Raw genomic sequence first — 23,336 nt, forward strand, 5'->3', positions numbered from 1 at the left:
TAGTGCAATGGCTGGATCATAGGGTAGCTCAATTTTTAACTTTTTAAGGGACCTCCACACGGTTTTCCAGAGTGGCTGTACCAACTTGCATTCCCACCAACAATGTAGGAGGGATCCCCTTTCTCCACATCCTCTCCAACAATTGTTGTTTCTTGCCTTGTCTATTTTTGCCATTCTAACTGGCGTAAGGTGGTATCTCAGTGTGGTTTTGATTTGAATTTCCTTGATGGCTAATGATTTTGAACATTTTTTCATGTGTCTGTTAGCCATTTGTATGTCTTCATTGGAAAAGTGTCTGTTCATATCTTCTGCCCATTTTTTGATGTTTATTTGTTTCTCGTGTATTGAGTTTGAGAAGTTCTTTGTAGATCTTGGATACCAGTCCTTTATCTGTAGTGTCATTTGCAAATATCTTCTCCCATTCCGTGGGCTGCCTCTTAGTTTTTCTGACTGTTTCCTTGGCTGTGCAGAAACTTTTAATCTTGATGAAGTCCCATAAATTCATTTTATCTTTTGTTTCTCTTGCCTTTGGGGATGTATCATGAAAAAGGTTGCTTTGGCCGATGTCGTAGAGGTTGCTGCCTATGTTCTCCTCTAGAATTTTGATGGATTCCCGTCTCACATCGAGGTCTTTCATCCATTTGGAGTTTATTTTTGTGTATGGTGTGAGATAGTGGTCAAGTTTCATTCTTTTGCATGTAGCTGTCCAATTTCCCCAGCACCATTTATTGAAGAGACTGTCTTTTATCCACTGGATGTTTTTTCCTGCTTTATCAAATATTAGTTGCCCAAAGAGCTGAGGGTCCATTTCTGGGCTCTCTATTCTGTTCCATTGATCTATGTGTCTGTTTTTGTGCCAGTACCATGCTGTCTTTGTGATCACAGCTTTGTAGTACAGCTCGAAATCCGGCATTGTGATGCCCCCAGCTTTGTTTTTCCTTTTCAACAGTTCCTTGGAGATTCGGGGTCTTTTCTGGTTCCATACAAATTTAAGGACTATTTGTTCCAGTTCTTTGAAAAATGTCCTCGGTATTTTGATCGGGATAGCATTGAAAGTGTAGATTGCTCTGGGTAGCATGGACATTTTAACTATGTTAATTCTTCCGATCCATGAGCATGGAATATCTTTCCATCTTTTTATGTCTTCCTCAATGTCTTTTAAGAGTGATTTATAGTTTCTAGAATAAAGGTCCTTTACGTCTCTGGTTAAGTTAATTCCAAGGTAACATATGGTTTTTGGTGCTATTGTAAATGGGATGGATTCCCTAATTTCTCTTTCTTCGTTCTCGTTATTCGTGTACAGAAATGCAACTGATTTCTGAGCATTGATTTTGTATCCCGCCACGTTACTGAATTGCTCTATAACTTCTAATAGTTTGGGAGTGGCTTCTTTTGGGTTTTCCATATAGAGTATCATGTCATCTGCGAAGAGAGACATTTTGACTTCTTCTTTGCCGATTTGAATACCTTTGATCCCTTTTTGTTGTCTGATTGCTGTTGCAAGGACTTCTAGTACTATGTTGAATAATAGTGGCGAGAGTGGGCATCCTTGTCGTGTTCCTGATCTTAAGGGAAAGGCTTCCAGCTTTTCCCCATTGAGAATAATATTTGCAGTAGGCTTTTCATAGATGACTTTTATGAGATTGAGAAATGTACCTTCTATTCATACACTCTGAAGCGTTTTAATCAGGAAAGGATGCTGTATTTTGTCAAATGCTTTTTCAGCATCGATTGAGAGGATCATATGGTTCCTGAGTCTTTTCTTGTTGATATGATGTATCACGCTGATTGATTTGCGAATATTGAACCACGCTTGCATCCCAGGTATGAATCCCACTTGATCGTGGTGGATAATCCTTTTAATGAACTGTTGGATTCTATTAGCAAGTATCTTGTTGAGGATTTTGGCGTCCATATTCATTAGGGAAATCGGTCTGTAATTCTCCTTTTTGAGGGGGTCTTTGCCTGGTTTGGGGATCAAGGTAATATTGGCCTCATAGAATGAGTTTGGTAGCTTTCCTTCTGTTTCTATTTTTTGAAATAGCTTTAGGAGAATAGGTATTATTTCTTCTTTGAATGTTTGGTAGAATTCCCCAGGAAAACCGTCCAGGCCTGGAGTTTTGTTATTTGGAAGGTTGTTTATCACTGACTCAATTTCTTCATAATTAATTGGCCTGTTTAAGAAATCAATTTCTTCCTGTTTCAGTCTTGGTAGTTTATAGGTTTCCAGGAAGGATTCCATCTCTTCCAGATTGCTTAGTTTATTGGCATATAGCTGTTGATAAAAATTTCTAATAATCCTTCCAATTTCAATGGTGCTCGTCGTGACCTCTCCTTTTTCATTCATAATTTTAATAATCTGGGTCCTTTCTCTTTTCTTTTGGATAAGTCTTGCCAGTGGTCTGTCAATTTTATTGATTCTCTCCAAGAACCAGCTTCTAGTCCTGTTGATCTGCTCTACTGTACTTCTGGTTTCTGCTTGATTGATTTCAGCTCTAATTTTGGTCAACTGCTTCCTCGTGCGTGGATTAGGCCTGTCCCTCTGTTGCTGTTCCAGCTTCTTGAGGTGAGAATATAAAAACTGCATTTTAGATTTTTCTATTCTTTTGAGTGAGGCTTGGATGGCTATGTATTTCCCCCTTAGGACCGCCTTTGCAGTATCCCATAGGTTTTGGACTGTTGTATTTTCATTCTCATTGGTCTCCATAAATTGTTTAATTTGATTTTTGATTTCCTGGTTTATCGAGTCATTCCTGAGCAGGATGGTTCTTAGTCTCCAAGTGTTTGAGTTTCTTCCAAATTTTTCCTTGTGGTTGAGTTCCAATTTCAGAGCGTTGTGGTCTGAGAATATGCAGGGGATAATTTCAATCTTTTGGTATCGGCTGAGACCTGTTTTGTGTCCCAGAACATGGTCTATTCTTGAGAATGTTCCATGGGCATTAGAATAGAATGAGTATTCTTTGGTTCTGGGGTGTAGTGTTCTATATATATCTAAGAGGTCCAACTCGTCGAGTATGGCATTCAAAGCCTTTGATTCTTTGCTTAGTTTTTGCCAGGGTGTTCTGTCTATTTCTGAGAGTGGAGTGTTGAGGTCCCCTACTATTAATGTATTTTTATTTATATGTCTCTTTATTCTGTCAACCCTGATCTTCTGATCTTGCTCCTTCCAGACCCCTGACCAGGCAGCCAAACCACTTACCACAGCTCAGGACTCCCAGTATTGTCTCACCTAAAGCTGTTTCTCTCTCCTCACAAACTGGGTGACAAGGTACACTACCTGAATCTCTCCCCATTGGGAGGATTTCTCCCGCTTTCCTGCTCTTTGCAGAATCCCCTGAGTGGAGCTTGACACAATACAGTCTATTCTGAGTTCCCCCCAGCATATCTAGTCAGGCCCTTCATGAGCTGGGCCTGGATTTTCTGTTTCTCCTCTGCCAAGAGGCAGCAGTGCAATGGGAAAAGGTGATATGTGAGTCAGGCCCAGTCCTGGACGTGCCACGATCAGTGTAAGAGAGATACAGCCGGGCCTCTCTGACCTCATGACTTGGTGGGAATAACAGCACTCTGTCAGTGATAGATAGCTCTAGATGTAAAACTATTTGATGACTTCTGGCAAGATGTTCAGTCTCTCCCCATGGTCAGTAGCCTGCCAAGACTTGCCTTTCAAAAAGTGCACACTTTTTTGCTGTAGATCGCATGCCCTGCTCCGGAACTTAGAAATCCACACTGCAGCTCTCCAAATACGACCCACCAGATACACGTGGTGCTCTTATTTATCACAGATACGTCCTGTCTCAGGGCATTTTTCCAGTGTATGGAGCCCCAGTGGCAAGACCGCATGTGCCACAGGCTGGACCACTGCAGAGCCCTCTCTTGCTCTGGGACCAAGTCAAAATCACCAGCTGTTTGAGTCCTCAGATAAATGCGATGAAGCCGTGTTCCCAAGACCAGCTCCCAGCCGGACTTCTAGAGTTGAGAGCGTCAGCCTGTCCTGAACACTAAAATCTTAGAAATGGATGGCATCACCCCTTGTAATGTTAGAATGAGCAACAGAGCTGGCACAGAACCCTAGGGAAACTCAGAGGAAGAGAGGGTGGGAGACTAAGAATCCTGGGACAGATGCTGCTCTCCACAGGCTCTGAGGTGTCACAGTAGTGAGTCAAAACCAATCTAAGACTCACTCTTCAGCTCGCTTGGTGAACCAAGCGCAGCAGTCGACAGTACAGTCACTCTAGTTGGCAATGATGGTCTAAACTTGGTAGCGTACGGAATCCAGTACTTCAGTTCCCATGTCATGGCCCCAGCCCAGTCAAGTTGTGTTTCTGCTCACCCTGGATCTCTAGGGTCAGAGCAACCAGCCTCTGCGTGTGCTGTCCCCGCCCCTGGGTTCACTCCGTGACTTTTGCACAATGCCAGCTAGCCCTCTATTTCCCCCGACTTTGCTTCCTCACCATCTACCCTCTTCATCCCATGCATGGCCCCAAGGAGGCATATTATGTGGAGGAAAAGAAAACACCCTGTAAGTGTTCATGCTTTCTTTGAAATGAGGCACGTCCGCCAGCTGCCCAAGGTTCCTAGCTGGGGGTTGGGCAGGTTGGGCTGACCGGGAGCCAGATGGTGATGACTTGTCCACCAGACAAGTGTGTTTGGCCCTTGCCTAACAGAGAAGTTATTTTCAGCAAATGTTGAGGAGGATTTGCTCTTCCTTCAAGATGACCCATTTTTCCACTCATTTAGCTGCCTTCCCTGAGCCCTTCTCCTCTGGTCCGAATCACACTTGGGAAAATTAACTCTTCACTGTCTTCACCATCAGTTGTGGCCCCAGTTATATTAGAAACTCCCTGAGGAGGCCAGAGGCCAGGATTTACATGGAAGCTTGCCCAAGCCCACATGATTGATAAGTGAAGGAGGCCTGGCAAAGGCCACATTCTTGTCCAGTCACTGTTCTGTGTGTCCTCTCTTCCTTGTGCAACGGTCCTCGTTCTGCCCTCTGTGGGCTGTGTGACTGGACGCGCTGCTGTGGGTGAGACAGTGGGAGGAGGCCTGTTTGTAAGGAGGAGGCGTGTGGCTCCCGGGTGCTGCCATGCCTCTGTTTCCTTTTGTGTGAGACAGAGATGGCCAAGGGGGCCGCGGCTCCGGGCTGACAAGAGGACCAAGTGGGCAGATGCGTGGAATGCTCAGGGCACAAGGCCTGGAGTGGAGTAAAATCTCAATGAACATTTAGCAAAAGGAGAACCTATAACTTCAAAAGAAAACCACATGAACTCAATGAAGTATTTGGCACTTCCAAGTATTTGGTACAATTTTATAAAATAGCTTGACATTTCCAGTTTAACTCTACCCAGAATGTAGTTGGGAGTGGGGCCTTTTAGCTGCCTGAGCACAAGACTGTTCCTTTCTGAGAAGGGCCCCCGTGGCTTGGAACCCTGTCCAGGCTGCCCTGAAACCGAAACAGGCCTTGTCCCTGCAGTGGCCTGCGCCGAGCCCGCGGCCGGGACTGGAAGTCTGCAGTTATGCAACCAGACGCAGAATGGGGAAGTGGGCCCCACCACGCTGTGAAGGAAGCGCAGTGAGGTTCACAAGTGCACAGCTTGTCCCTGTTCCCTAGCGCCGTCCTCCTGTGACCTCCCTTGTGCAGGTGAGTGGGAGGTGAGGGGCCTCGCCACCCCCAGGCCCTTCCCATGCCTCGGCCCCAGGCTCTGTCCTTTCACTTACACTTCTCTGTTGAGCTCTTCAGGATCTGTTTATGCCACTCAGGGGGCTGTCGTCCTCACCCCCTGCCCCTTGTGACAGGCTTCTCCCGTTCCCAGAACCTCAGCTACTGGCCCATCCTTTTTCTCTTCCATCGTCATTGCGGTTTTGGTCATGCAGGCTCTGTGCACCTGTTCATTTGTTCATTTGTTGGGTGCTGTGATTCCATGAATCCAGGGTTCGAAAACCAGCCCCTGGACCACATTTGCTCGGGGTGGGGGTGGGGGTCAGGTGGCCTGCTGTGAGCAGCGGCCAGACTGAGGCTTCACATCCTACGCACTTCACATGTATGCCCTCATACTGAACTTTTCAAACTTGATCAGCGGGCATCCGGTCCTCATCCTCACGTCACAGATACAGAGAGCAAACGCAGAGGGGAGGTAGTCCAGCCAAGGGTACCCATCTAGCAAGGACAGGAGCCCTCCTGGCCCTGGGATCCATGTTCTTACCACTGCACCAGGCTGCCTTGTTAAAACAAAGTAAAACAAACGAAACATGGAAATGATTGTTCCAGAGGCAGCAGAGGAATTACCTTTAGGGGAGGCAAGAGATAGAGATCAGAGAGGGATGAGGGGAGATCCTGGGGTACCAGCAGTGGTCCCCTCACGACCTAGGTGGTGGTGACAGAGGGGTTCACTCTTTGACAATTTGTTGAACTGCAGCAACATGTATTTTTGAGGGGTGGATGGGGGAGGGCGCTAAGCCTTGCAATTGTACTTGCACTGTAGGGTTTGACTTCTCAGCCCCTTCCGCGCCATAATGCGGAGGGGCCCTGCTGCGTGTTCTGGAAACGCCGGCACCATAAAACCTCCTGAGGGAAAATACCCCCTGGGCGCTGAAGGAGCCAGAGGGCCTGAGGGGCTCATGTTGTTTAAATAACTGCTGTCTATCCTGGGCTCCCTGGACCTGAAAGTAGGGGCAGGAGCTTTTTCTGAATTTCCACTGGGGAGTTGAGAGGCCCCTGGGAAGTCTTCCCGAAAAATCTACCAGGAACGACAGGGTAAGGCAGAGTCCAGGGCAGCAAGGGCCAGAGCCGTGCCAGATCTAGAAGGAAAGGGCAGAGCCTCCAGGCCTCCATGCTCTCATCTTGTCTGACCTGTGACCTCCCAGTGCCTTGACCCTCATCTCCGTGCCATCTGAGGCCCCGACTGGGACAGCAACCTCAGATCTCTGCCTTCTCAGAGCCCTCTGGCAGGTGACAAAGAGCCATTGTCCATTTTTGCCCAGAATGAAGTTCTAGCTCTTTCATGGAATTTTCAAGTAGTAAGCCATGGGACTCGAGTCCAGCCCCCACCCAGTCTGAGGTAGGTTGGACCCTGCCACATTACTGTGCTCTTCTCATGGCCCCTCGCTCCTTGTGGGGGGCCCCCACAGTGTCATACCTCCCGGGAGGAATGACTCGTGGCTTTGGGGAGAGTCCGTCTCTACAGGGCTTCAGGGCTCTGGTGCTGGTATGCTGATGATGACACCAGAATTCCCCCTCCATCCCCTAAACAGCCTTTCAAGTCCAGCTTGCTTCCCAGCTCCCCCTCATGGTTCCGTCCCTGTGAACTCAGCAGTCAGCAGAGTCCTGTCTCCTCCCTCACCACCCCCCACTCCTGGGCCAGCTCAGCCTCTCCCAGGACACTCAGTCCCAGATCAGCATCCCACAGGCCTGTCTGCTGACTGTCTAACACTCCCTGTCCTGCTAATACTCAGTAAATGCTAACATCTACAGAGCGTTTACAATATGGCCGACACAGTGTCATTATCTCATTGAATTCCCGTTAAATGCAGCTCCTGGTTCATGGGAGGGTCCCATAAATATTTCTTAACTGGATACATCCTCACAACAATCTTTGTGCAAGGTTCTATTAATGTCTCATTGCACAGATGAGAAAAATAAGGCTCAGAGATATTAAATAACCAGTTCACAATAACAAGTTCAGAACTGGGATTCCAAAGCAGGTCTGTTTCTCGAACTTATGTTTTCACTGGTTTACTGCAGTTTATTGGTTCATGCAACAAATATTTTTTAAATGTTTTTATTATATTAATCCAGTATCTACTATGTGCCAGGAACTATTCCAGGTACAGGGGATATAGCAGAAAATAAAATGGACAAAATTTCTGCCTTATAGAGCTTACATTCTAATGAGAGAGATAGACATTAAACATGATAAATAAGAAACATTTATTGTATGAGGGGCGCCTGGGTGGCACAGCGGTTAGGCGCCTGCCTTCGGCTCAGGGCATGATCCCGGCGTTGTGGGATCGAGCCCCACATCAGGCTCCTCTGCTATGAGCCTGCTTCTTCCTCTCCCACTCCCCCTGCTTGTGTTCCCTCTCTCGCTGGCTGTCTCTATCTCTGTCGAATAAGTAAATAAATTCTTTAAAAAAAAAAAAAAGAAACATTTATTGTATGAGATTAATAGAGGTAAGAGCTAATGAAAAAGTAAAGGGAAGGAAAGAGTGGGGTGTCATTTTAGATGGGGTGAGCAGTAAGTCTTTATGGAGAAGGGGAAAGTTGAGTAAGGACCCAGAGGAGATGAGGGAAACAACGCCTCAGAAATGCAAAAGAAGAGTGACAGGTGCAAAGGCCCTGAGGCAGGAGGTTTCCTGGTGAGTTCTAGAAACATCCAGGAGGTCAGTGTGATTACAGCAGAATCCCTGAGGGAAAGAGTACTGGGAGCTCAGGGAGTAGCAGGGCCAGCTCACACTGGGCCTTAGGTCATTGTACAGAGTGGTATGACCACTGGGTGCCATGGAACTCACTGGAAATCGTGAGCAGAGGCATGCCATGTTCTGATGTGGCTTTTAACAAGACTACTCTGGCTGTTGATGGAGACCTGAGAAAAAGCAAGGCAAATGCATCAGCAAGGAGACCAGCTAGGAGGCTGTGGCAAAAATCCGGATAAGTTATCAGAGTGGCTTGGATTGGAGTGGTAACAGTAGAGGTGGTGGGAGATGGCTGACTTAGGGTATGGTTTTAAGATGGTGCCAACAGGATTCCAGACCCCTGTACCCAGTTGCAAGTCCCCTGGCACCTCGGACACATCATGCCCGAAACTAAACGCATTCTCCTCCCCCAGGAAATTTCCATCCCTCCTATCCTTTTCTCTCTGTTTATCCTACTCTCATCTAGACAGTTGCCCAAGCCAGAAACCTGATCACCCTTGATTCCTCCCTCTGCCCACCTCCCACAAGCAGTCAGCCACCCTGTTCCGTCCAGTCTGTTCTTTCCTTCCTCATTCCCATCTCCTCTGCCTCCGTGCCATGCCGCATCCCTCTGGCCTGGACGCTCCCAAATTTCCCTCCTCCCGCGTGGCCTCCGCAAACTCCACATGGAGCCAGATGGATCCTTATGGGAAGCAGACCACATCCATTTAAAACTCTCCTAAGACTCTGTGTTGCCTGTTGAATAAAGTCCAAATTCTCTGGCCCAAAGCTGTCTAAAAGAAAAATAATGCAAGCCAGTTGTATAGCTTGGGATTTTCTGGTAGCCACATTTTTAAAAGTAAAAAGAAACAGATGACATTCATGATAAATATGTGATTAACCCAATGCATTTAAAATATGATTTTAACGTGTAATCAACATAAAAAATATTGAGATATTTTATATTCTCTTTTCACTAAGTCTTCAAAATCCAGTGTATTGGCACACTTACAGCACCTCTCCGTGCAGACCAGCCACATGTCGTGTGCTCAGTGCCAATGAGTGGGCACCAAGTTGGACAGTGCAGCTCCAGCTGGTCAGCCAAAGCCCCTTTCTTCGAGGCCTCTTCTACCTGCTCTGCAGTCTCATCCCTGTTCCCACTCCTCCAGCCCCCCCACTCCTTGTCCCTTGTGCTCTGGCAGAGCTCCTCTCCTCGCAGTGCCCCAAACACACCATGCTGTTCCCGACCCCCACCCTTGCGATAAGTCTGGTGCTGCTTGTGCTGGCTCTCACGGACCAGCTGTGCACATCTCTTCCCCACTCCTCCGTCGGGGATGTCATATTGGTGTCCTGACACACTCCATGGTGGGAGTATTCACACCACTGAAACGGCAAACACTACAATCAGGGCTTTGGGGGGAGCTGAAGGACCATTTGTTAAATAGTTAGTGACATATCACTGCACAGAATGCCCCCCTTTCAGAGAGCGCCTCTCTCACCCTGGCTCAGCCAGACGCTTTTCCTCGTTCGTGCTCTGTGTCTGTTTGCACCCCTATTAAACTTCCAGTCCAGCAAATAGAGCCTAGTTTACGTGATTCTTGGCACATGGTAGAGTTCCTCCCTCCTCCTTTGGTTTTTGGTTCCCTGACCATCCTATCATACTAGCTAGTGTATAGAAGAAGCCATAAAGAGAAAAAGTTTAAAATACAAGCTTCGGGGTGCCTGAGTGGCTCAGTCGGTTAAGCGTCTGCCTTTGGCTCAGGTCATGGTCCCAGGGTCCTGGGATCGAGCCCGGCATCGAGTTCAGCAGGGAGCCTGCTTCTCCCTCTCCCTCTGCCCTTTCCCCCTGCTTGTGCTCTCTCTTTCGTGCTCTCTCTCTCTGTCAGATAAATAAATAAAATCTTTAAAAAAAAGAATTAAAAAAAATAATAAATAAATAAAATACGGGCTTAGAAATGAAACCTATCTGGGTTTGAATCCCACCTCCTCTACTCCCTAGTGGTATGGGCTCAGGCAACATGTGGAACCCCAATGAACATTGGTTGACCTGCCTGGAAATGGGTTTAAAAACATATTCACCACAAGATTATTGAGATGATTAAATCACATCAACTGTTTAGTCCAGGAACTAGCACACACCAAAAACAAAAAGTTTTGGATATTATTATTAAGCCCCTCAGTATTTACTTATCATTTGTATAAAGTAGTTGCTCAAAACCTTTTTGTTAGAGTAAACGTTGAATGGAATTTCAGAAGTTCCTCAAGCCCGATTCATAGTGTGTGTGAGTCAGAAGTCCAGCTGGAGGCAGATGGCACACACACACACTCAAAGGGCTGACTAAGGAGAGTTTACGAAGGATTGTTGACAAAGGTCTGAGCAGGGTTACGCCTGTTACCACCTCTAGGACTGAAGACTGAAGGTGTGAGGGGCAGGGAAGCATCTCCCTGAGCCCGGTGAGAACTGTAGCTGCAGGAAAGCTCACACAGTGGGAGCCGCACACAGCCTTCCCTGAAGGGATCTAGCGGCGTCAAACCACCGGGGAGGAAGTTGAATGGATAACCCGCCTCACGTTCCTCCAGCCCTTCTGAGGACCTCCCGCCAGTGCTTCCTCTTAGCCAAGCCCAGCTGCAAGCCCAAGGGCAGGGAGCCCTTGCACAGTTCCTCACGGGCAGCCTCTTGGACAATGAGCCTGATGGGGAAGGTGTTAGGTGGGCTGGAGGCCCAAAAGGAGACCTGAGAACAGAATCTTCGAGTGGCCCCGAACCACCTCAGCGTACAGGTGTCCGGGCTGGCTAACACCCCAGAGATGATAATCAGCCACACTGGGCAGCGTTTCCGTGGCTTGGGCCTTGCCGGCTGGCAACAGAAAACACTCACTTACTTCGTCTATGAGTCTGTTCGCTCCAACAAGAAAGCTGGTTTCATTCCCATACCCCTCCACTCTGTCGGCGTCCAGCCGTTCTTAGAGTCAGGAGGTCCTTTCCTACATCCAACTTTAAAGATTCGCACATACGTTGTATCTTAAATATCTCACAGAGCAGGAGAGGAACTGATGTAAATGTAACCTTCATTAGGCCACTTCTATCATATTTTTACCTTTACCATCATCATAGTTCTTTTAATTTTTCACCTATGATCCTTTTCACAAGCCTTCTATTCAGTCTCTAAAAATAGCCTGACGAATATCCCACCAGTTTCAGAAGAACTATTAAAATGCTGGTTTGACTTTTTTTGCTGTCGGCGTAAGCCTGGAAAAGATTTATGGTTTTCTTGGAAGAGCCTGGAAGGAGGCTGTAATCATTTCCTGGCTTTATTCTGAAACCTCTTTATCTTCTCCATAAATCTCTTACGCTGGCAAGGATGGTTGGGACCAGGAGATCAGTTTCACTTTCCTATCTGTTCCAAAATGTGCCCTTCTGAGTCTTCCCTTCCCTGCTAACAATTTCGAAAAGTACTGGCTGAAGCCCGTTCTACAGGAAAGAGGTGGAGTCGGTGGGGAGGCAGGCGGCAAGGATCCAGATTCAGCCAACAATTTGATTGGTCCAGTAGAATGTAAGCTGCGTGAGGGCAGGGACCACAGCTAAGTGCTCACCTGTGCACCCAGTGTGCAGGTCCCCAATATTTTATAGAAAGACTCAATGAATGAATGCACACTGCGTGCCAACCACTTTCATGTAAGAGGTGGTACGGATCTTGTTTTTCACAGGAGAAAACGGAGAGCCCGATGGTATTTATAATGTCAGCAGTGAGCAAGGCCTCGACCCCAGGCCTTCTGCCTTTTATAGTGCGACACACCCCACTGCTTCCCATCCACGATGTTGCCTCCGTTCATCAAGCCACTTTGCTTTGTCTTTGCTATTCCCTCACCCAAGTTCAACTTTTCAGGAATCAGCCTGGATGACAGGAGCTGCCATGATCAAGAGCTCCTCCCCCATAGTGAATTACCCCCCACGTGCTGCTGTCTCTCTCATGTTGACCTTGCCCCATGGATCTTCCCCCTTCTGATCTTAAAATCTGCAGCCGTTGGCAGAGGGGGAGAGGATTCTGAGCATGTGCCAGAGACTTCTCTTTGAGTAAACTATTGTCGAGATGTTAGAAACGTTGGCTGCCCCAGAGCCATCACCTACCAGTGGTGATCTCTGTGACCCAGTGGTCTGGCCGCTCCTGGGGCATCCCTGGTCTGGGTGGGAGCCTGGCTAGTTTCGGGCAGCCCTAGGGTATCCACGTCAGTCTGTAACCGGCTCCCAAACAGTTTCCCCTTCCTCCCTCCTGCCACCACGGGCTCCTGGACACCCCTGGCCTAAAAGCCCCAGTGAATGGTGAGGACAATGCCTTGTCTGAGTGGCCCTCCACCCCCCACCCAAGATCTAGTGCTTCCCCACCCAGGCTGGCTCCCTCCCGGCGGCCAGACGAGCAGCGCGCTGGGACTCTGCTGCCTCTGCTCATCCTGGCTTCAGTCCCTTTGACAGAGGCAGCCGCAACCAGCAGAGCCCTGACTAGAGGCACGGCTTCCTCTTTCTGCGGGTCCCTCTCCCCTATGATAGGTGTCGCTTTCACGAAGCTCAGACTCTTGGGTGTTGGTCTTGGGACTGTGCCACAATTAAGCACAGGACAATAACCAGTATGTAATTTAAAAGGAATTTCCTTCTTTACTCGTCCCTCATGCAAGTCATGACAGAAGATAGACATAGATAGGGACTCTGAAACATATACTAAACTTTCTTTTCTTTTTTTCCCTTTTATTCATAAATAGCTTTATTAAGACATAATTCACATATTATACAATTCACTCATTTAAGAAATACAGATCAACAGTTTCAGTATATTCACAGAGTTTTGCAACCATCATTACAATTTAAGATTAGAACATTTTCATCACCCCAAAGGAAACTCTGTACCTATTAGCACTCACTCCCCACTCTTCCCCCAACACAACCCCTGGCAACTACTAATTTGTTTTCTCTCTCTGTGGATTTGCCTGTTCTGGACATTTCATACAAATGGAATCATACGATATGTGGTCTTTTTTGAGTCTGGCTTCTTTCAATTAGCAGGTTTTCAAGTTTTATTCATGTATTAGTATTTCATTCCTTTTTATAACTGAATAGTATTTCATTATATGCATATATTACAGTTTTTTAATCCATTTATCCACTGATAGGTATTTCATTTGTTTTTGCTTTTTGGCTCTTATGAATAATTGTGCTGTGAAAATTCATGTAAAAGTTTTTGTGTGAACATACGTTTTCAATTCTTTTGAGTACATACTTATAAGTAGAATTGCTGGGTCATATAATAACTCTATGGTTAAACTTTTTTTTTAAATTCTGACAACAGTCCTTTATTTTTTTATAATAATTTTTTATTATATTATGTTAGTCACCATACAGTACATCCCTAGATTTTGATGTAAAGTTCCATGATTCATTACTTGGGTATAACACCCTGTACACCAGGCAATACATGCCCTCCTTAATACCCATCACCAGCCTATCCCATTCCCCCACCCCCCTCCCCTCTGAAGCCCTCAGTTTGTTTCCCAGAGTCCATAAACTTTCTTTTCTGTCTCATTTGCTCATAGCTGTCCTGATGGGGCTGTGCTCATATCCTGAAGAGAACTCATCTACTCCCTGTCCCCGTGACTACTCTTTCTCCTCCGCCCCCATTCTCCTCCTCCCTTATGGTTTTATTACATAGCTTGACTTGGCTTCTCTCCCAGCAGTAAGGAATCCTACTTCTTTGGAAGTTGGGGAGGTGGTGGTCAAGGGTACAGCAATTAAAGAGCTTTCTTTAGAGTACAGCGTTGGGGGTGGAAGGGTAGCAAATACACAGACATGAGCTCGGACCCATCACCTAGACATTTTTTAGAATTGGCATAGCCTCATGATTTCATTATTAGTCACCAACCATTAGAAATACATTTCTAATTGATCTTTGTGACGTGTAAAGTGCGCCATCAACAGTTACTAACCCAACTTGGTAACTCCCCCTGCAAGCTGGTGAAAAGCAACAACTCTGTGCTGGGGTCCAGCTCAGGAACAGGGCTGGGATGAGTTCTAGTTGGTCAGCTTTATCTGGTAGAGGCAAGGAAGGCTGCGACTACATCATGGCTCTACCTGGTGTGCAAGAGCCTGTTCACCCATTCATTCACTCATTCATTCACTCATTCACTCATTCAGTCTGTCATTCATTCATTCACTTATTCAGTCAGTCACTCATTCATCCATCCATCCATTCACTCGTTCAACGAACCAAGATTTTCTGTGCCACCATTATTAGTCCAGCTCTCTACTAGATATGGAAGAGGCAGAGTGAATAAGCCTCAGCCCTCACCCCCAAGGAGTTCACCTCAAGTTGGGGAGACATACATGTGACCTCATCAGCCATAACACAGTTTGGTGGTGTTACAGCAGACACAGAAACAGGGGACCATGGGGCCACTGGAACACAACAACTAAGTCTGATGTGGGTCAGGGATGGATCAGTCTAGGAAGGCTTCCCAGAGGCGATATTTGAGCTGGGACAAAAAAGAAAAGCAGAAGTATTTCAGATGAAGAATGGAGTACAGGCATTTCGGGCAGAAGGCACAGAATGTGGCACTGTGGTGGCATGAAAGGGGATGCTAGCTTTGGGGAAGAATGAAAAGCTCAGAAGGCATGTGGCACAATAGTAAGAGAGAATACTGGGAAGCACATGGGGGCCAGAATGCAAAGGATCTTGGACATTTAAATATTTTGGAAGAACATAGAAAAAGTTTAAAATCACCATATACCCCATCATTTATTAAATATAAAAGTAGGACAAGATGGGAATTTCCTCTCTTTCCAACCAAAATGATCCCACTGAGGAAACCACTGCTAATGGTTAGAAAATGTCCTTTCTTAGTTCTTATGTTCCATAGATGAGAGAAACCATATGATAATTGTCTTTCTCTGCTTGACTTATTTCACTTAGCATTATCTCCTCCAGTGCCGTCCATGTTGCAGCAAATGTTGAGAAATCGTTCTTTCTGATAGTTGAGTAATATTCCATCGTATATATGGACCACATCTTCTTAATCCAGTCGTCTGTTGAAGGGCATCTCGGCTCCTTCCATGATTTAGCTATTGTGGACAATGCTGCTATGAGCATTGGGGTACATATGGCCCTTCTCTTCTGTATCTTTGGGCTAAATACCCAGTAGTGCAATTGCTGGGTCATAGGGTAGCTCTATTTTTAACTTTTTAAGAGACCTCCACACAGTTTTCCAGAGTGGCTGTACCAACTTGCATTCCCACCAGCAGTGTAAGAGGGATCCCCTTTCTCCACATCCTCTCCAACAATTGTTGTTTCTTGCCTTGTCGATCTTTGCCATTCTAACTGGCATAAGGTGGTATCTCAATGTGGTTTTTATTTGAATTTCCTTGATGGCTAATGATTTTGAACATTTTTTCATGTGTCTGTTAGCCATTTGTATGTCATCATTGGAAAAGTGTCTATTCATATCTTCTGCCCATTTTATGATTTGTTTATTTGTTTCTTGTGTATTGAGTTTGAGAAGTTCTTTGTAGATCTTGGGTACCAATCTTTTATCTGTAGTGTCATTTGCAAATATATTCTCCCATTCCATGGGCTGCCTCATAGTTTTTTTGACTGTTTCCTTGGCTGTGCAGAAGCTTTTTATCTTGATGAAGTCCCACAAGTTCATTTTATCTTTTGTTTCTCTTGCCTTTGGAGATGTGTCATGAAAAAGGTTGCTGTGGCCAATGTCGTAGAGGTTGCTGCCTATACTCTCCTCTAGGATTTTGATGGATTCCTGTCTCACATTGAGGTCTTTCATCCATTTGGAGTTTACCTTTGTGTATGGTGTGAGAGAGTGGTCAAGTTTCATTCTTTTGCAGGTAGCTGTCCAATTTTCCCAGCACCATTTATTAAAGAGACTGTCTTTTTTCCACTGGATGTTTTTTCCTGCTTTATCAAAGATTAGTTGCCCAAAGAACCGAGGGGTCCATTTCTGGGTTCTCTATTCTGTTCCATTGGTCTATGTGTCTGTTTTTGTGCCAATACCATGCTGTCTTTGTGATCACAGCTTTGTAGTACAACTTGAAATCTGGCATTGTGATGCCCCCAGCTTTGTTTTTCCTTTTCAACAGTTCCTTGGTGATTCATGGCCTTTTCAAGATCAGTAGCAGAAGAAAGGGATAAAGAAAGGGGGAGTAATCAGAAGGGGAATGAAGCATGAGAGACTATGGACTCTGAGAAACAAACTGAGGGCTTCAGAGGGGAGGTGGGTGGGGGAATGGGATAGGCTGGTGATGGGTAGTAAGGAGGGCACGTATTGCATGGTGCACTGGGTGTTATACGCAACTAATGAATCATCGAACTTTACATCGGAAACGGGATGTACTGTATGGTGACTAACATAATATAATAAAAAAAATATTATTATAAAAAAAAGAAAAGTAGAAACAATTTTGCATTGACTTAAAAAGTGTGATGCAACTTGATTCTACCGAAGGAATAGATATATTAAAATGTATATGAAACACACACACACACACAAACAAAACAAAACAACAACACCAACAAAAACAATCAGCAAGAACTAAGTAATCCAATAGTATTACAATATGATTCACTCATATGTGGAATTTAAGATGCGAAACAGATGAACATGGGGGAAGGGAAGGAAAAATAAAATAAAATGAAATCAGAGAAAAAAAATGTCCTTTCTTTTTCCTAAATTTAAGCAGAGATTTTTACACATATTTAAATCACATTGAAAAAAAAACAAACTAAAGTACTTTATACCTAATGATCTGCAATTTTTTTCCAGTTAGTAACATGTTAGAGATATTTTTACAGGTCAATTTATACAGAACTATTTTGTTATTTTTAGTAGACAATGAGGAACGAATAAAGGACTCTAAATTTGAAGATGAGTGAACCAGCTCTGTTTTGTAGGGAGGGTGGATGAGAGAGAAGAGGCCAGGGAGTTGACTCAAGAAGGGTAAGGGTAAGGGCCTTACAAGCATGAGATTTAAGAGCAATTTCTGAGGTACAATCAGCAGTATTCAGGGGTCAGTGATAGACGGGCTGTGTGAGGGATTTGGGGAAGTTCAATTTGTACATAATAGAAGCTCCTCAGAGTAGCTTCAGAAGAAACATTTGGAGGGACGATTGAAGAGCAGCAGCTACAGTGCCGCCTGAGGATGTTTGGAACCCAGAACTAGAAATCTATCAGGACTCAAGATCACTGACTGCTCTTTCTAGAGCCTCGGGCTCTCATTCCAACCTCTCTCTGAGGGTCCACCTCATCCTCTGTCTGCTCCTCCATGTGCTGATACCACTCCGAGCTGTACCAGGAGGCTCTTCAGAGCAGGCTCCAGTATTTGTGTGTGTGTGTGTGTGTGTGTGTGTGTGTGTGTGTGTGTGTGTGTGTTTTCAAAATTCCCCAGGCAATTTCAACACAGAGCAAAGGAGAGAAACCTCTAGTTGGCGTATGTTCACTGTCTCAAGACACCATTCCCAAATTCCCAGGAGAGGATGTGATTGGTCCAGACGGGTCAGGGGTTGCTCTGGTCCAGTCAGCTGTGTCCATTGTGGAGCAACGCCCGGAATAAACCCAGTGGTAGCCCAGGCTCCAGAACTTGGAATTGGATGGGGAGGGAGGGAGGGAGTGGCCTGTGACAACAAGATTTTGTGGTTCCACACAGCACAGGCAAATCAGGTTTTGTGTTTACCTCTTGCTCTGTCCCCCAGGGACAAAGCCCTGGCCTGAGTTAAAAAATGAGTACTCTGTGTCACTGGCAGGGGTCCCATCACACCCCTCGCTGCCTAAAAGGACAAAGGGAGCGACTCAGTCCCTGGGCGTCCATCTCCAGGCCTGTGGGGCGCCCTCCCGAACGGGCAGCCAGCACTGCCTGAATTTTCCCCGGTCTCCCAGCCACTGAAGCACGTGGGGATGGCAAAAAGCACGTCTCCTGGGAAGTGGAAGCAGAAGCAAACAGCTGCAAAATGATACTTCATTGGACTCAGCTTCTTGTTTGTCAGAATGAGTAACTGGGAGTGAATTGTGGCTTCATATTTCCATCCAGGTTTGGGGGAGGAAGAGAGACGAGAAAGAACTGACCAGAGGAATTTGACTCCTTGAGGAGGCGGCCCCTCGTTGTGTCTTCCCCCATATTTACCTGCGGTTGTCAGGCTTCTCCTCCCACTCACCAAGACACTCTCCTTAAATGGAGAATTCCTCACATGGGGCTTCCTCCAGAGGAAGGGAAGCTTGGCGACATTTGAAGGGACTTAGCCCAACCACAAGAGATTTCTGTTTCTGGCTTCTCCAACTCAAGTCACATCATGGCGGTGGGGCGGGGGAGACACGTCGGTCTTAATATAACTGCAAACCTCAAGAACAGCCCAGGGGTGGGTTTGAAGCCAGCAACCTCTTTGTGTTTCAGTTTTGCTAGGTCTTATCTTCCCTTTTAATATCCTACCACCCTCTCAACACTGTTTCTGTGCTTCGCCCACTCTGTAATTTATGGATGTGTTTTTGAATGATTTTCTTCAGTTTTGTTTTTACATCTCTGGAAAAGATAAGGGAGTTACATTGTTATTCCAAGACAGAAAACTTAACTTGAGACTCAGAAGACCTTAAGACAAGTTCCAGATCTGCCGATTACTAGTTTTGTAAACCTCAGGCAAATGACTACACTTTCCTCCCCCGTTCTCCCATGGCTGTGTTTATACTTCTGTTATTGTATGTATCACATCTCTGTGTCCCCTAGGATTTCAACTTCTTAAGACTAAACTTTTATCTGTCTGGGTGACAATCACAATGCCTAGCACAGTGCCTGGCACATAGCGGATGTCCAAAAAATATTAAAATTTAACCTCTCAGAGTCTATGAAATTGGGATAATTATGCCAAGTTATAAACATTAAGGCAATTCATGTGATTTACAAACTCTAAGTAGTAATACATGTCTAAAAGCTGTCACAATGCCATTATAAAAATTTGTATAGTTCTTTAAAAAAACATATATGGTTCTATTAAATTAACCTTACTTCAGATTGAAAAGTTTAGGGTAAGGGATTTGTGGGGAAAAGCTAAGATTTCTCATTTGCAATGATCATATTAATCACGTGACTTACTCAGTTCCTAGCAAAAGCTTCTGTTCTCCCCTGTGGTGTTTTTTCACTCAACTAGTTATATTGTTTAATGGTCGATTTATGTGGCATAAAGGATGATAGCTCTAAACCAGGGTTTCTAAACCTCTGCGCTATTGACATTTTGAACCAGATCGTTCTTTCTTGGGGGTGGGGTGCTGTCCTGTGTATTGTAGGATATTTAGCAACATCTCTTCCCATCTCTCCCCACTAGATGCCAATATCACTTCCTCCCAGTTGTAAGAACCCAAAATGTCTCTAGACATTGTCAAATACCCTCTGGAAGGAGGTAGGGGGCAAAATTGCTCCCCGTCCCTTCTCTGTGAGCACCACTGCTCTGAAGTTTTGACTTATGCTTCTTTTTTTCTCTTTTATCTTCTATTATTAACTTTCTCAATATTTTAAATGTATGAGCTCAGGTTACTTAAGCTCTGAGTCCTACTCAAAGCATTTTTTGCTGACTTGGGTTTGAAGATATGCAAGTCCTTCAACACATCTGATTAGTCAGAGAGAATTTCCCAGCTTGCCAGAGGAATTCCCTCTTTCTGCTTCATCCTTCCATACACAGGGTTGGCACACCGTTAATATCTAGCTTTTACTCCAAGACTTTGAAGATCAAGCCTACAATTCTATTCTCATTTCTTCTAAGAAGCAAGCAGACTTCTTATCTCTTGGGCCTCTGAAGGCCTGACTTCTGAGAGCTCCCCCAAGTAGACACATAATTGAGACCCCTCTGTGAGCCTCACTGCACTCAGGGACCATAGATCTATTCCATATATACATTTGGGTACGATCACTTCATATTACCACAAAGAACAAGTCTCAGGTGAACTACATCTATCTTCCTACTTACACATGTACCTTTGCTCCTTACTTCTCTTTTCCTCTGCATTTGGTGTCTTCATGGACTTACCCCAATTCATAGGCAACGACTTAACTTTTCCAACCCTTTGATAACTGGAGGATATGCCACAGTCCTCTCACTGCAGATGAGATGCCTACTTTCTGCCCCATCTCCTGCCTACCCTCCTTTGAAGAGCCCAGAAGTTCATGGTCTTGTCTGACATTTGTTCTTTCCAACATGCAAAATCTGTTAGTCTCCACTTGTGTGCTTATGAACTTGGAAAGATGAATTTGCCAAGTATAGATACTACCCACTTTTCCGAACACCTGTGATCTGGCACTCAACCAATGTCTCTCTCCCTGCTACAAAGGACATTGTCCCATCAGCGGGAGATGCCCCATACCACACACACAGCTTCCATATCTCCTTGAGCAACTGTATTTAGAATGGGACTTGCTGTCATCTGATTGCGTTATACACATGTTGGATGCTCAGTATCTGACACATAACACTTCTACTTGCTTTTGGCAAGGGAGATGCTAACTCAAAATTGCTATCTTAACAAAACAGTATAAGTAGCTACTTTTCAAGTTAATATCGTGGAGATGAGTTGACATCTTAGAAGACAGGAGAGTAGTTAATTAGGAACTCATCTGAAGAGGAAATTTGGAAAAGCTGTTTAATGTGTCCAAAATGTTTTAAAATCATTCTCTTCACATTGACAACCACCATCACCACCACCACTTTCAGCTCCAACTTAGCGCCTGCTCTATATCATTTAAACCTTGAAACAATCCTGGTGAGGTTTCATTGGAGATGAATATTAGTATCTCTGTCTTACAAATGAGGAAACTGAAACTCAGAGATGTTGTGTGGACTTGACCAATGGCACATAGTTGTTAAGTAGCAAATTTGAGGTCTAGTCCAAAACCAGATAAAGTGAGATGCTCAATATTACCAAAAAGAACAGGGATTTCTACAAAACTCCGAAGCAGAGTAAAGATCTTCCTAATGCCAACAACTATTATACTAAGGAGTTCTAAAAAATATATAGAATGGTGTGAAAAAACCCCGCAAGATTAGGAATCAGAAGACCTGGATTTTAATCTACACTTGACTACTTTCTAGCAGAATGTTTATGGACAAATTGACTTACCATGCCTGAGCATCAATTTTCTCATCAAAAATAGAGATTAAGGGCTGTTGTGAATAATTATATTAACTGTTTGCTCTACAAAATTGTAGTTTGACCATAAGCGTTTCCCAGGAGTCTCATCATCAAATCATGGGAAGAACCTGGCTTCCCTACTCAAGTCAAGTTGGACAGCCATTGCCAAGGCTGTCCGAAGGCAATGGTGTTCTCTTTCCCATAACATCAGCGATGACACAGGGAGAGTGACCATGTCAGGCCACGGGGGACGCCTCTCTAATAGGCTGACCACATTTGGAACACAGACAGGGCCTCTTCTGAGTAACCACAAGGGGAGGACAAACAGACTCAACGGCACTCCTCCAAGTGGCTGGCCAGCGCCCATGGGCTTTGGAACACTGTGGTTAACCTCAGACTCTGTCAAGAGGGAAAAGTCCCAGCTCTCCAGTTAGTTGCTTCCACAAAAGTAAACCAAAATGAGTCATATAAAGATGGAGAAACCAGCAGAGACAGCATTCCATGTAAGGATCACCAGGAGGAATTAAAGCTGGAGACAGGAGAATTTGAAGAACCTGGGCAGCTGATGTTCCTTCTCAGAGAGTCAATATGTAAGACACGGGGCAAGATGTGAGCTTGTGTGTGTGCATGTTCACACTCGTGTGCAATGAAGGACCTTTGTGTATTCTGCTCCCTCCTCTTGGTTGGTTTGCCAGCTGCTGCTCTACATCATTTTTGTGGATTGGAAACTTATACAATATTATTATTAGAGGGAGAACCTGGTTTTTTAATATTACAAAATTGCTCTTTGAAAAGTTTAGACCAATTCAATTTTCATTCTTGCAAATAGAGTATAAGAGGGTCTGTTTACTTCACAAATGCCAACACTTTGTAATAGTATTATTATCTCCACTTATATATATTTTTTTAAAGATTTATTTTATTTATTTTAGAGAGCATAGGGAGTGGTGGGGAGGGAGAGAGAGAGAGAAACACAAGCAGACCCCAAGCTAAGTGCAGAACCTGACCCAGGTCTCCATCTCATGACCCGGAGATCAGACCTGAGCCAAAACCAAGAGTTGGTCGCTCAACCGACTGTGTGACCCAGGTGTCTCTCCACTTACATTTTTAAAGTAATACCTACCTGTGATGAAAATTACATTCATATAGTGTATAACATTATTAAAAATCTCTTTTCCCCCCTCCTTACCCTGTTCCAGTTCCTATGGTAACCAACTTCAGCCAACCTGATCCTAGTTCTTCTGATGGTTGTCACAAAATACTAAATAAATGCTCATACCTCAATTTCTTGATTTATCACCTTTCTACAGTATTTATTGACTGTTGCACATGGGAATTTGTGCTAACTTATCTTACTATGTAATTGAGGAAATTGTCCCTCGCCCCTCTCCCCTCCAACGCTTTCTCCCTACTTCCCTCATCTCCTGCCTTCTGTCATAACTGCCCTGTTCCTTTTATATATTTATTGGGTTTGCAGTAGTTATATTCTATTCGAAACCAAAGTTAAGCCTTTTGTACTTTTTCTAAAAATTTATTCTAAAACTTGAAAATCAATAAGTTTTTATCACTGTAAATATATAAAAATTATTTACTGAAGAATCAAGGAAGGAAATAGTCCTAAGCTACTCAAAAGAGAATGTTCAAAAGTCAAAATCAAGTAAGTCCTCTTTTCTTACCCCAATCAGTTTCTCACAACTATACCTTAATTTAGGTTGCTTCTTATTTGGATTGGGATTTTACCTCTGATTTTTCTTTTTTCTGGGGTTTCTACTTTTCTTTTTTAAGCTAATT

The 23,336-nt window shown here is 44.8% G+C and overlaps 1 protein-coding gene across 4 annotated transcripts in view; it reads left to right on the forward strand.

Annotated features, from left to right (window-relative positions):
* LOC123795193 (uncharacterized) overlaps positions 1-23,336 on the forward strand; it is a 222,184-nt gene that overhangs the window by 162,237 nt on the left and 36,611 nt on the right. The window contains exon 1 of one of the 4 annotated variants that reach the window (XR_006780391.2): positions 21,779-22,135. The exons of the other annotated variants lie outside the window; for them this stretch is intronic. The gene's annotated coding sequence lies outside the window, so the exon portion shown is untranslated. Of the gene's footprint in view, positions 1-21,778; positions 22,136-23,336 lie in introns of those variants that run through there. 4 annotated transcript variants of the gene reach the window in all.

This window comes from Ursus americanus, chromosome 12 (assembly GCF_024610735.1).
Source record: "Ursus americanus isolate L20-20 chromosome 12, mUrsAme1.1.p, whole genome shotgun sequence".
NCBI lineage: Eukaryota > Metazoa > Chordata > Mammalia > Carnivora > Ursidae > Ursus > Ursus americanus.